The sequence below is a fragment of the Scyliorhinus torazame genome, chromosome 5, assembly GCF_047496885.1.
Source record: "Scyliorhinus torazame isolate Kashiwa2021f chromosome 5, sScyTor2.1, whole genome shotgun sequence".
Lineage (NCBI taxonomy): Eukaryota > Metazoa > Chordata > Chondrichthyes > Carcharhiniformes > Scyliorhinidae > Scyliorhinus > Scyliorhinus torazame.
Window position 1 is genome coordinate 151,342,836 of NC_092711.1, and position 12,903 is coordinate 151,355,738.

A 12,903-nucleotide genomic window follows, 5' to 3' on the forward strand; every position below is an offset into this window, starting at 1 on the left:
GCATCCATCGCCACTACTATCTCCGTTTCTCCCTCTGGTGGGGCCATCATCATTACCCCTAACAACCTCCGTATATTCGTGTTCAGCTGTCTCCCCTTCACAAACCCAGTTTGGTCCTCGTGGACCACCCCAGGACACATTCCTCTATTCTCATTGCCATTACCTTGGCCAGGACCTTGGCATCTACATTTAGGAGGGAAATAGGTCTATAGGACCCGCATTGTAGCGGGTCCTTTTCCTTCTTTAAGAGAAGCGATATCGTTGCTTCAGACATAGTCGGGGGCAGTTGTCCCCTTTCCTTTGCCTCATTAAAGGTCCTTGTCAGTACCGGGGCGAGCAAGTCCACATATTTTCTATAGAATTCGACTGGGAATCCATCCGGTCCCGGGGCCTTTCCCGCCTGCATGCTCCTAATTCATTTCACCACTTCTTCTACCTCGATCTGTGCTCCCAGTCCCACCCTTTCCTGCTCTTCCACCTTGGGAAATTCCAGCCGATCCAAGAAGCCCATCATTCTCTCCCTCCCATCCGGGGGTTGAGCTTCATATAATTTTTTATAAAATGTCTTGAACACTCCATTCACTCTCTCCGCTCCCCGCTCCATCTCTCCTTCCTCATCCCTCACTCCCCCTATTTCCCTCGCTGCTCCCCTTTTCCTCAATTGGTGTGCCAGCAACCTGCTCGCCTTCTCCCCATATTCGTACTGTACACCCTGTGCCTTCCTCCATTGTGCCTCTGCAGTGCCTGTAGTCAGCAAGTCAAATTCTACATGTAGCCTTTGCCTTTCCCTGTACCGTCCCTCCTCCGGTGCTTCCGCATATTGTCTGTCCACCCTCAAAAGTTCTTGCAGCAACCGCTCCCGTTCCTTACTCTCCTGCTTCCCTTTATGTGCCCTTATTGATATCAGCTCCCCTCTAACCACCGCCTTCAACGCCTCCCAGACCACTCCCACCTGGACCTCCCCATTATCATTGAGTTCCAAGTACTTTTCAATGCACCCCCTCACCCTTAGACACACCCCCTCATCTGCCATTAGTCCCATGTCCATTCTCCAGGGTGGGCGCCCTCCTGTTTCCTCCCCTATCTCCAAGTCCACCCAGTGTGGAGCGTGATCCGAAATGGCTATAGCCGTATACTCCGTTCCCCTCACCTTCGGGATCAATGCCCTACCTAGCACAAAAAAGTCTATTCGCGAGTAGACTTTATGGACATAGGAGAAAAACGAGAACTCCTTACTCCTAGGTCTGCTAAATCTCCACGGGTCTACACCTCCCATCTGCTCCATAAAATCTTTAAGTACCTTGGCTGCTGCCGGCCTCCTTCCAGTCCTGGACTTTGACCTATCCAGCCCTGGTTCCAACACCGTATTAAAATCTCCCCCCATTATCAGCTTTCCCATCTCTAGGTCCGGAATGCGTCCTAGCATCCGCCTCATAAAATTGGCATCATCCCAGTTCGGGGCATATACGTTTACCAAAACCACCGTCTCCCCCTGTAGTTTGCCACTCACCATCACGTATCTGCCCCCGTTATCCGCCACTATAGTCTTTGCCTCGAACATTACCCGCTTCCCCACTAATATAGCCACCCCCCTGTTTTTCGCATCTAGCCCCGAATGGAACACCTGCCCCACCCATCCTTTGCGTAGCCTAACCTGGTCTATCAGTTTCAGGTGCGTTTCCTGTAACATAACCACATCTGCCTTAAGTTTCTTAAGGTGTGCGAGTACCCGTGCCCTCTTTATCGGCCCGTTCAGCCCTCTCACGTTCCACGTGATCAGCCGAGTTGGGGGGCTTCCTACCCCCCCCCCCTCCCTTGTCGATTAGCCATCACCTTTTTCCAGCTCCTCACCCGGTTCCCACGCAGCTGTATCTCCCCCAGGCGGTGCCCCCCCGCCCATCCTCTCCCATACCAGCTCCCCCCTCTCCCCAGCAGCAGCAACCCAGTAATTCCCCCCTCCCACCCCCCCCCCGCTAGATCCCCCGCTAGCGTAATTACTCCCCCCATGTTGCTCCCAGAAGTCAGCAAACTCTGGCTGACCTCGGCTTCCCCCCGTGACATCGGCTCGCAACGTGCGACGCCCCCTCCTTCCTGCTTCTCTATTCCCGCCATGATTATCATAGCGCGGGAACCAATCCCGCGCTTCTCCCTTGGCCCCGCCCCAATGGCCAACACCCCATCTCCTCCACCTCCCCTCCTCCCCCCATCACCGCCTGTGGGAGAGAGAAAAATTACCACATCGCAGGATTAGTACATAAAACCCCTCTTTGCCCCCCACATTCGCCCCACCACTTTGTTCGAACGTTCTTTTTAATAACCCGCTCATTCCAGTTTTTCTTCCACAATAAAAGTCCACGCTTCATCCGCCGTCTCAAAGTAGTGGTGCCTCCCTCGATATGTGACCCACAGTCTTGCCGGTTGCAGCATTCCAAATTTTATCTTCTTTTTATGAAGCACCGCCTTGGCCCGATTAAAGCTCGCCCTCCTTCTCGCCACCTCCGCACTCCAGTCTTGATAAACGCGGATCACCGCGTTCTCCCATTTACTGCTCCGAGTTTTCTTCGCCCATCTAAGGACCATTTCTCTATCCTTAAAACGGAGGAATCTCACCACTATGGCTCTGGGAATTTCTCCTGCTCTCGGTCCTCGCGCCATCACTCAGTATGCTCCCTCCACCTCCAACAGACCCGCCGGGGCCTCCGCTCCCATTAACGAGTGCAGCATCGTGCTCAACAAACAAAGAACAAAGAAAAAAGAAATGTACAGCACAGGAACAGGCCCTTCGGCCCTCCAAGCCCGTGCCGACCATACTGCCCGACTAAACTACAATCTTCTACACTTCCTGGGTCCGTATCCTTCTATTCCCATCCTATTCATATATTTGTCAAGATGCCCCTTAAATGTCCCTATCGTCCCTGCTTCCACTACCTCCTCCGGTAGCGAGTTCCAGGTACCCACTACCCTCTGCGTAAAAAACTTGCCTCGTACATCTACTCTAAACCACATATGCCCCGACGTCCGCTCCCTCTATACCTTCAGGAAGACCAAGAATCCTCAGGTTGTTCCTCCTTGCGTTGTTTTCCAGTGCCTCCAACCTTTCCACACATCGTTTCTGATGTGCCTCCTGCGTCTCCGTCTTCACCACCAGGCCCTGTATGTCGTCCTCATTCTCGGCTGCCTTTGCCTTCACGACCCGAAGCTCCCGCTCCTGGGTCTTTTGTTCCTCCTTTAGCCCTTCGATCGCCTGTAGTATCGGGGCCAACAGCTCTTTCTTCATTTCCTTTTTGATCTCTTCCACACAGCATTTCAAGAACTCTTGTTGTTCAGGGCCCCATGTTAAACTGCCACCTTCCGACGCCATCTTGGTTTTTGCTTGCCTTCCTTGCCGCTGTTCTAAAGGATCCACTGCAATCTGGCCACTTTCTCCTCCTTTTTCCATCCATATCCAGGGGGGATTCCCTTCTGGTTTACCGCACAGTGTTTTTAGCCGTCAAAATTGCCGTTGGGGCTCCTATCAAGAGCCCAAAAATCCGTTTCACAGGGAGCTGCCGAAACGTGCGACTCAGCTGGTCATCGCCGCACCCGGAAGTCTCACCCAAGACAATTACAACAACACTTCTCTACTTTTATACAACAGTCCTTTTGTCGTAAATGCTAAAATTCCATTTGCCTGTTTAATTGCATGCTGTACCTATATACTGATTTTCTGCGATTCATGAACAAAGACACACAGATCTCTCTGCCCAGAAGCATTTTGAATCTGCTTTCCATTTAGGTAATAAATTGTCATTCTATTTTTTTCGGCCAAAATGGATAACCTCACATTTATCTATATTAAACCCCATCTGCCAATATTTGGCCCAATCTCCTAGCCTATCCATATCCGTCTGTAACATTGTTATCTCCTCTTCACTGCCTGCTTTCCCACCTGCTTTAGTATCATCCACAAATGTTGCAATGTTGCACTCTGTCCCTGCTTGCAGATCATTTATATAGATTGTAAACAGTTGAGGACTGACCCCTGCGGCACCCCACCAGTTACAGTTCTCCGGTCAGAGGAGGACCCATTTATCCCAACCCTCTGCTTTCTGTCAGTCAGTCAATCCTCAATCCAATCTAGTTTTCTACCCCCAACCCCCTGCGATCTAACTTTCTGGATCAATCTTTTATGCAGCACCTTTTCTAACACCTTCTGGAAGTCTAGATATAATAATAATCTTTATTAGTGTCACAAGTAGGCTTACATTAACACTGCAATGAAGTTACTGTGAAAATCCCTGAGTCGTCACACTCCACGCATGTTCGGGTACACTGAGGGAGAATTCAGAATGTCCAATTTACCTAACAAGCACGTCTTCCGGGACTTGTGGGAGGAAACCGGAGCACCCGGGGTAAACTCACTCAGACTCCTCACAGACAGTGACCCAAGCCAGGAATCGAACCCCGGTCCCTGGCGCCGTGACGCGACAGTGCTAACCACTGTGCTACCATGCCAGCCATAACATACCACATCCCCATCATCCACCTCGCTGGTTACGTCCTCAAAGAACTCATGCAAGTTTGTCAGCCATGACTTCCCTTCATAAAACCATGCCGACAATTGAGCTTTGTCTTTCCAAATGTTCAGTCATCTATCCTTAATGATTGATTCCAGCAACTTCCCCACCACAGAGGTCAAGCTAATTGGTAATAGTTTCCTACTTTTTGCCTCTCTCCCTTTTTGAGTTGGGGAGTTACATTAGCGTATTTCCAATCTACAGGACTCTTCCAGCATCCAGGGAATTCTTTAATATCATAACCAATGCATCCATGATCTCTTTAATTCCCTAGGATGCAGCCATCAGGTCCCAGAGACTTATCTGCCTTTAATTCCATCAGTTTATTCAATACCGTCTCCCTAGTGATGTTTATTACACCAAGTTCCCCTGCATTTACTGTAGTTTTTGGAAAATGTTCATTATCTTCTACTGTGAAGACAGAGGCAAAATATTGGTTCACTGCCTCTGCCATCTGTGTTCCCCATTATTACCTCACCAGTTTCATCCTCCAAAGGGCCAATATTTACTTTACCTAGTCTCCTCCTCTTTATATCCCCGCCTACCATCACCGGAAGTCCAATCTCTGATAACACTTAACCTCATGCCCAACTTTCACTCCAACAGTCACCTTACAATTTGATTTTTCATGTTTCCTTTCCCCGCCATCGTCGTCAGACTGGTCCTGTATGCTCATCTTATTAACCTCTATCCTCTCCTCACATGCTGACCTGCTTTGGTTATACTTCTTGTAGTTTTAACCTTCCATCCCCCCCCCCCCCCCCCATTACATATAGTTTCTTAAATGTAAGGTGTCAGTTCTCATTAAGCAACACTTTACGTGAACATGCAGCTCTCTTTCCCCTGACACAAACAGGCAAAGGCAATACTTCCATTTAACAAAGCAATTTTTCTTCTGTTGGGGATATTCGTTCATAACCGTTTTCGAAAGCCTGCCTCGGTGGCAACTTTCATGACCTCTCTTGGTCAATTTCCAAAGCCTTCTTGTATGTAACTATTCAGAACCGCATTCTTTCTCTCTCTCTCTCTAACCGCTGCCAAGCTCCTTATGCAGAAGAAGAGCTATGATATTGATGTGCAGCTAACCTCTCATTGACGGACAGAGGCCATCAGACTCTGTCGTGGGTGAACAGTTGGTTTGACAGGAATGTCCCAAAGAACAATGAACCTGGGGAATCCTGTGTATTTCCACGAATGAGTTTAAGTCTTACAACACCAGGTTAAAGTCCAACAGGTTTGTTTCAAACACTAGCTTTCGGAGCACTGCTCCTTCTTCAGGTGAATGTTCATTGGGGGAGGGTCAGGCAGAACAAAAGAGAAAGTCAGGGACTGGTTCGAGGGTGGCTGAGATTAAATGACAAAAATGTCCTGGAACAAAAGATAAAGGGAGAGGTAATGGTTGTCGTAAAGAATCAAAGCATTGGTCCAGAGTAAATGTTAATGGCAGAATAAAGGACAGCTCCTTCCGGAAGTGATGCAGACTGGCACCCGGTAAAAAAAACAAATCAAAATGGAGGAGCGAGTTCCGGTCTGAAGTTGTTGAACTCAATGTTGAGTCCAGAAGGCTGTAAAGTGCCTCATCAGAAGATGAGGAGCTGTTCGTCCAGCTTGTGTTGGGCTTCTCCAGAACATTGCAGCAGGCCGAGGACAGAAATGTGAGCCTGAGAGCAAGGTGGCGAATTCTAATGGCAGCAAGCGGAAGGTCAGGGTCATGCTTGTGGACTGAGCGGAGGTGTTCCACAAAGAGGGCAGGGAACAAGCTCCAGATGAATTAAAGAGAAACTATTTGGGTCCAGAATATTGTGAATATCTTTTACTCTGGTTGTCTTTTAACCATGTTTTGTTTCATGAATAAACTTTTATCAGTAAAAATATTAGATTTTTCTGGATTTTTCATTATTAGTTTGATGCGCACTTTAGGGAAAGTGGGTGAGGGGTTGACAGGCTCTTTAACAGAAAGTGAGTCTCTCTGAGGTAATTGGCAAAGGAGCCAGAGGGGAGATGAGATTTTATTTTATTTTTTGACACAGTGAGTTGTTCTGATCTGTCTGAAATCAGATTCAATTGTATATTTCCAAAGAGTAAATACTTGAAAGGGAAGAATTTACAGGGATGTGGGGAAAGGGCAGAGCAGTTGAATAAATCAGAGAGTCCTTTCAAAGAGATAGCAGGAACACAATGGGCTGAATGGACTCCTCCTGCAGTCTGTGAATCTGAGCCTCCTGCTTTTGTGCAGGTTAAAAGGGACAGATTTCATTGCAGCCTCTTCCCTGTATATGTATTTAAAGGGACGGGTTTCTCTTTAGCTCTGAGTGATCAATATAACAAATGTTTAGAGGCCCATTTCCCAGTCAGTCCTCCATTAGTGTGACATCCTTGGCAGTTTCTCAACTGGGGTGCAGGTCTCGTTATTCTCAGCTAAATTCAGTCCTCAGCTCCTGCCTGTCATTGACACGAGCAATAGAGACAGAAAGGTGCCCGAGGCTCAAATGAGAAGTTAAAACTTGTGTCTCTAAATCAACACTTCAACATTTGTCAGTCAAATATGTTATTTATCCTGGGGTTTTTATTATTATATTTGGGCACTGGAGGCAAAGGGTGGGGGTTTAAAGGGTAACTTTCCCTTTCTTACTTTGAATTGTCGATAGTGTCAGCCATGGCTCAGTGGGCAGCTCTAAGTCTGGGTCAGAAGGTTGTGGGATCAAATCCCAGTCCAGGCACCTGAAGACAAAAATCACATCCAACATTTCTCACCCCAGCACTGAGGGAGTGCTGCACTGTCAGAACAGCCTTCTTTCAAATAAGATGTTAAACTGAGACCCGGTCTGCCCCTCTCAGGTGGGTGTAAAAGTTCTCACAGCCACTATTTTGAAGAAGAGCAGGGGAGTTATCCCCGGTGTCCTGGTCAATATTTATCCCTCAGTCAATATCACTAAAAACACATCATCTGCTCATTATCACATTGCTGTGTGTGGGATCTTGCTGTGTGTAAATTGGCTGCTGCTTTTCCTACATTACAGCAGTGACACTTCAAAAATATTTAATTGGCTGGAAAGCATGTTGGGACGCCCTGTGGCTGTGAAAGGCGCTATAGAAATGCAAGTTTTTAAATTGAAGTTTTCTGTTATCTGATCTTGTTATCTGGAAATTAATTGTTTTCAGCCACACCCAACTTACCATTTAATAAATTAACCAATTAAGACAAAGGCAGAATTCGCTGGATAGTAAATTTAAAAATAGGTTTATTAAATAAATAAGGTTTACTGAACAAAAGACATTGACTTTTACAACTTCATGCGGGTGATCAGTCTGTAGAAGCGTAACCCTCTCTGGCTCCTTCTTTGACAGGAATTCTTGTGGAATTCAGCCTCGGGAGTCTGGCTCCTTCTTTGACAGTAATTTCCTTGGAACTCAGCCTCGGGAATCTTCAGTACTTGGCCAGCACGGAAGACCTTCAGAACCTCCACTTTTATCCCCAAAGTGACCATTACCTCATGTTAGAGTTGGGCCTGTTGTAACAGGACAATTGGTCAATTTGGTCACTGGATAAATTTAATTGGTTCCTAATTACTGACTCCACATTCTCTCATTATCTTAGACAGGAATACAATAGAACTGTTTCATACTATCCCTTTATCTGATTCTATACAATCCCTTATTCATACAGTTTCAAATGTTGCGGCTAATCAGAACTTGAAGGTCTCTCTTGCCAGTACATTTATCCTCATTGCACATTCTTTACATACACAGCAATTAAGCTTTTACATTTTTACAGCAAATGAGAATCAGGGCACGATCTCATGGCCACGATGCGCATGGCGCGAATCCAAGTGCGCCAGTTAGATCACAGGAGAGTCCGAGTCCCCATCGGTCACATGGACGCCGATTAGTATTGGCCCACACAGACATGGGCCAGGCGTCACGGTACCCGAGGGGTTCCCGGGCCATTGGAGGCCCCCGAGTGGTCAGGGATAGGGCAGGGTGGCTCCCCAGCCCAGCCCCTGGAACGTGTGCACCTTGGCACCGCAAACCTGGGTATTTCACACTCTGCCCATTCATGAAGATCACTCATAAAGACTGAGTCTTGATTTTGTGTAATAACCATGTCTTTCTCTCCATTTCAAATCCCCTGTGAAAATCCAAACAGCATATTGTAAAATTATTTGATTTAAAACAGAACGAGTTGTTGGGATTCACTGCCTGACAAAGGTGCAGGAAGTAAATTCAACTGTAACTTTAACAAGGGAACTGGACAGATTCTGTAGAAAAAGAAACTCGCCGGGCGATGGGACTAATTAGATAACTCATTCAAAGAGCTAGCATGGGAACAATGGACAGAATGGCCTCTTTCTGTGCTCTCTGAGACTCATTTGCATTTGAAGAAAGTGGGAAATACCTGGAAGCCACTTCCTACAATGCGGGTATAAGTAGAGATGTTGGAATGTTTCCAAAGGGAAATTGGATGGGCTTTTGAGGGAAATAAACTGACAGGGATACGGGGATAGAACGAGGCAATGGTTTGATCTACAGAGATCTACAAGTTGTAAATCTTTGGAATTCTCCACCCCAGAGGGCTGTGGGAGCTCAGTCATTGAGTGTGTTTAAAGCAGAGACTGACAGATTTCTAAATACCAATAACACAAATGGATATGGGGACAGTGTGGGGAAAAGACATTGAAGTGGATGATCAGCTATGATCGTATTGAATGATGGAACAGGCTCGACGGGCTGAATGGCCAACTCCTGCTCCTATGTTCCAATGATACAAAGATAGGTTGGAAAGTAAATTGTGAAGAGGACATAAGGAGGTTAAAAAGGTAGATGTTAAATGAGTGGAATAAGATCTGCCAAATGGAGAATAATGTGGGAAAATGTGTGATTGTCCATGTTGGCCAGAAGAATATAAAAGCTTATTATCTAAATGGTGAGAGATTGCAGAGCTCTGAGACTCAGAGGGATCTGGGAGCATGAATCACAAAAGGCGAGTATACAGGTACAGCAAGTAATTAGGAAAGCTAATAGAATGTTATTGTTTATTGTGAGGGGAATTGAATACAAAAGTAGGGAGGTTATGCTTCAGTTATACAGGACATCAGTGAGACCACATCTGGAGCACTGTGTACAGTATTGCTCTCATTTAAGGAATGATGTAAATGTGTTGGAAGCAGTTCAGAGAAGGTTTACTGGACTCATACCTGTAATTGGAGGCTGGTCTTATGAGGAATGATTGGACAGGCTGGGCTTGAGTCCGATGGAGTTTCGGTGACTTGATTGAACCGTTTAAGATCCTGAGGGGCCTCAACAGGGTGGATGTGGAAAGGATGTTTCCTCTTGTGGGAGAACAAGAAAGTGGAGTCGCTTTAAAAGTAATAACTTGCCCATTTAAGGCAGAGGAGAACTTTTTTCTCTCAGAGGATTGTGAATCTTTAGAACTCTCTTCCTCAAAGGGCAGTGGAAACAGAGTCTGTGAATATTTTGAAGGCAGAGCTGGATAGATTCTTGAAAAGCAAGGGGGTGAAAATTTATCAGGGGTAGGTGGGAATAAGACCACACTAAGACCATAAGGAATAGGAGTAGGCCATTCGGCCCTTCCAGCCTGCTGCACATTTCAATCGGATCATGGCTGAAACCAACATTCCTCACGTTCACTTTCCTGCCCTTTCCCCGGAATCCTCGGTTCACTGACTGATCAAGAATCTTTCTCAGCTGGGCAACACGGTGACACAGTGTTTAGCACTGCTGCCTCACGCCACCGAGGTCCCAGGTTCGATCCCGGCTCTGGGTCACTGTCCGTGTGGAGTTTGCACATTCTCCCCGTGTTTGCGTGGGTTTCGCCCCCACAACCCAAAAGATGTGCAGGGTAGGTGGATTGGCCACGCTAAATTGCCCCTTAATTGGAAAAAATGAATTGGGAACTCTAAATATACATAAAAAAATATATATCTCAGCCTAAATATCTTCAGATTTTCTGAATGTGCTGCTATTACTTCCTCATTCATTCCAACATTTTTTTCAATAATAAATGTTAGGCTAAAAAAAACCCAAATAAATAATAAATGTTCGGCTAATCGTCCTATAGTGTCTCATTTTTTGCTTCCCTCCCATTCTGAATCAGGGGGTTGTCACATTGGCAGTTTTCCAGTCCTCTGGTACTTCTCCAGAATCCAAGGACTTTTGGAAAATTACAATCAATGCATCCACTATCTCTGCAGCCATTTCTTTTAGGATCCGAGGATGCAGCCATCCAGGGGACTTATCTTATCCCCATCGGTTTGCCCAATACGACTTCTCCAGTGATGGTATTTAATTGCTCCCTCCGTATTCTTTAGTATTAATGGGATATTCGAAGTATCTTGATGCATAATATCTGTTTAACGCCTCTGCTATTTCCTTGTTCCCCACAACTGACACAGCGGCATGGAGGCACATGGTGGTTAGCACTGTTGCTTCACAGCTCCAGGGACCCGGGTTCAATTCCCGGCTTGGGTCACTGTCTGTGCGGAGTCTGCACATTCTCCCCAAAACTGCGTGGATTTCCTCCCACAAGTCCCAAAAGACGTGCTTGTTAGGTGAATTGGACATTCTGAATTCGCCCTCTGTGTACCCAAACAGGTGCCAGAGTGTGGCGACTAGCGGATTTTCACAGTAACTTCATTGCAGTGATATTGTAAGCTTACTTGTGACAATAATGAAGATTATAATAATAAAGAATATTATTACTATCTCCTCAGATGTATTTTCTTTTTTTTTTAAAATATGTTTTATTGAAATTTTTTTCCCAAACAACAATTTTTCCCCTCTTACAAAGCAAACGCAACAATAACAATACAGAAGTTTTTAACAATACACAAGTAACAAAACCCCTTTATCTTTGACCTAAACTAAACTAACCCCCCCCCCCTCCCCCCTGGGTTGCTGCTGCTGGTCATCTGTCTTCCCTCTAACGTTCCCCTAGGTAGTCGAGAAATGGCTGCCACCGCCTGGTGAACCCTTGAGCCGATCCTCTCAGGGCAAACTTTATCTGCTCCAGTTTAATGAACCCCACCATATCGTTTACCCAGGCCTCCAGTCCGGGGGGTTTCGCCTCCTTCCACATGAGTAGGATCCTGCGCCGAGCTACTAGGGACGCAAAGGCCACGACATCGGCCTCTTTCGCCTCATGCACTCCCGGCTCTTCCGCAACTCCAAATAGAGCTAACCCCCAGCCTGGTTTGACCCGGGCCTTCACCACCCGCGAAATCACTCCCGTCACTCCCTTCCAATACCCTTCCAGTGCCGGGCACGCCCAAAACATATGTGCGTGGTTTGCCGGGCTCCCGCCACACCTCCCACATTTGTCCTCCGCTCCAAAGAACCTGCTCAATCTTGCTCCCGTTATGTGTGCTCTATGTAGCACCTTAAATTGAATCAGGCTAAGCCTGGCACATGAGGAAGAGGAATTTACCCTGCTTAGGGCATCAGCCCACATACCCTCCTCTATCTCCTCCCCTAGTTCGTCTTCCCACTTTCCTTTTAGTTCGCCCACTGACTCCTCCCCTTCTTCCCTCATCTCTCGGTAAATCTCTGACACCTTGCCCTCTCCGACCCACACCCCTGAAAGCACTCTGTCCTGTATCCCCTGTGTCGGAAGCAACGGAAATTCCCTCACCTGTTGTCTAGTAAACGCCCTCACCTGCATATATCTCAAGAAATTTCCCCGGGGCAACTTATACTTTTCCTCCAATGCTCCCAAGCTCGCAAAAGTCCCATCTATAAATAAATCTCCCCCCCTCCTAATTCCCAACTGGTACCAGCTCTGAAATCCATCTCAGATGTATTTTCTAAGGGGCCTCTGTGGAGTTGAGGTTACAATCAGATCAGCCAGGAACTTATTGAATGGTGGAGCAGGCTCGAGGGGCCGAGTGGCCTACTCCTGCTCCTAATTTGTATCTTATCACATCCTTTATAATAGATTGTAGTATTTTCCCTCCTACTGATGTCAGGCTAATGGGTCTGTGGTTCCCCATTTTCTCTCTATCTCCTTAAATAGTGGGGTTACATTTACCACCTTCCAATCTGCAGGAACCATTCCAGAATCTACAGAATTTTGAAAGATGATCACCAATGTATCCACTATCTCTACAGTCACCTCTTTCAACACTCTGGGATGGAGAGCATCAGTTTTTGGGGATTTATTAACTTTCAACCACATTAATTTCTCCAGTACTACTTTTTCACTAATACTAATCTCGTTCAGTTCCTCCTGCTCTCTAGTCCCTTGGTTCTCTAGTATTTTTGGGATTATTTTTGTCTCTTCCTAGGTGAAGACAGACACACATTGTTTAGTTTCTCTGCCATTTCCTTATTC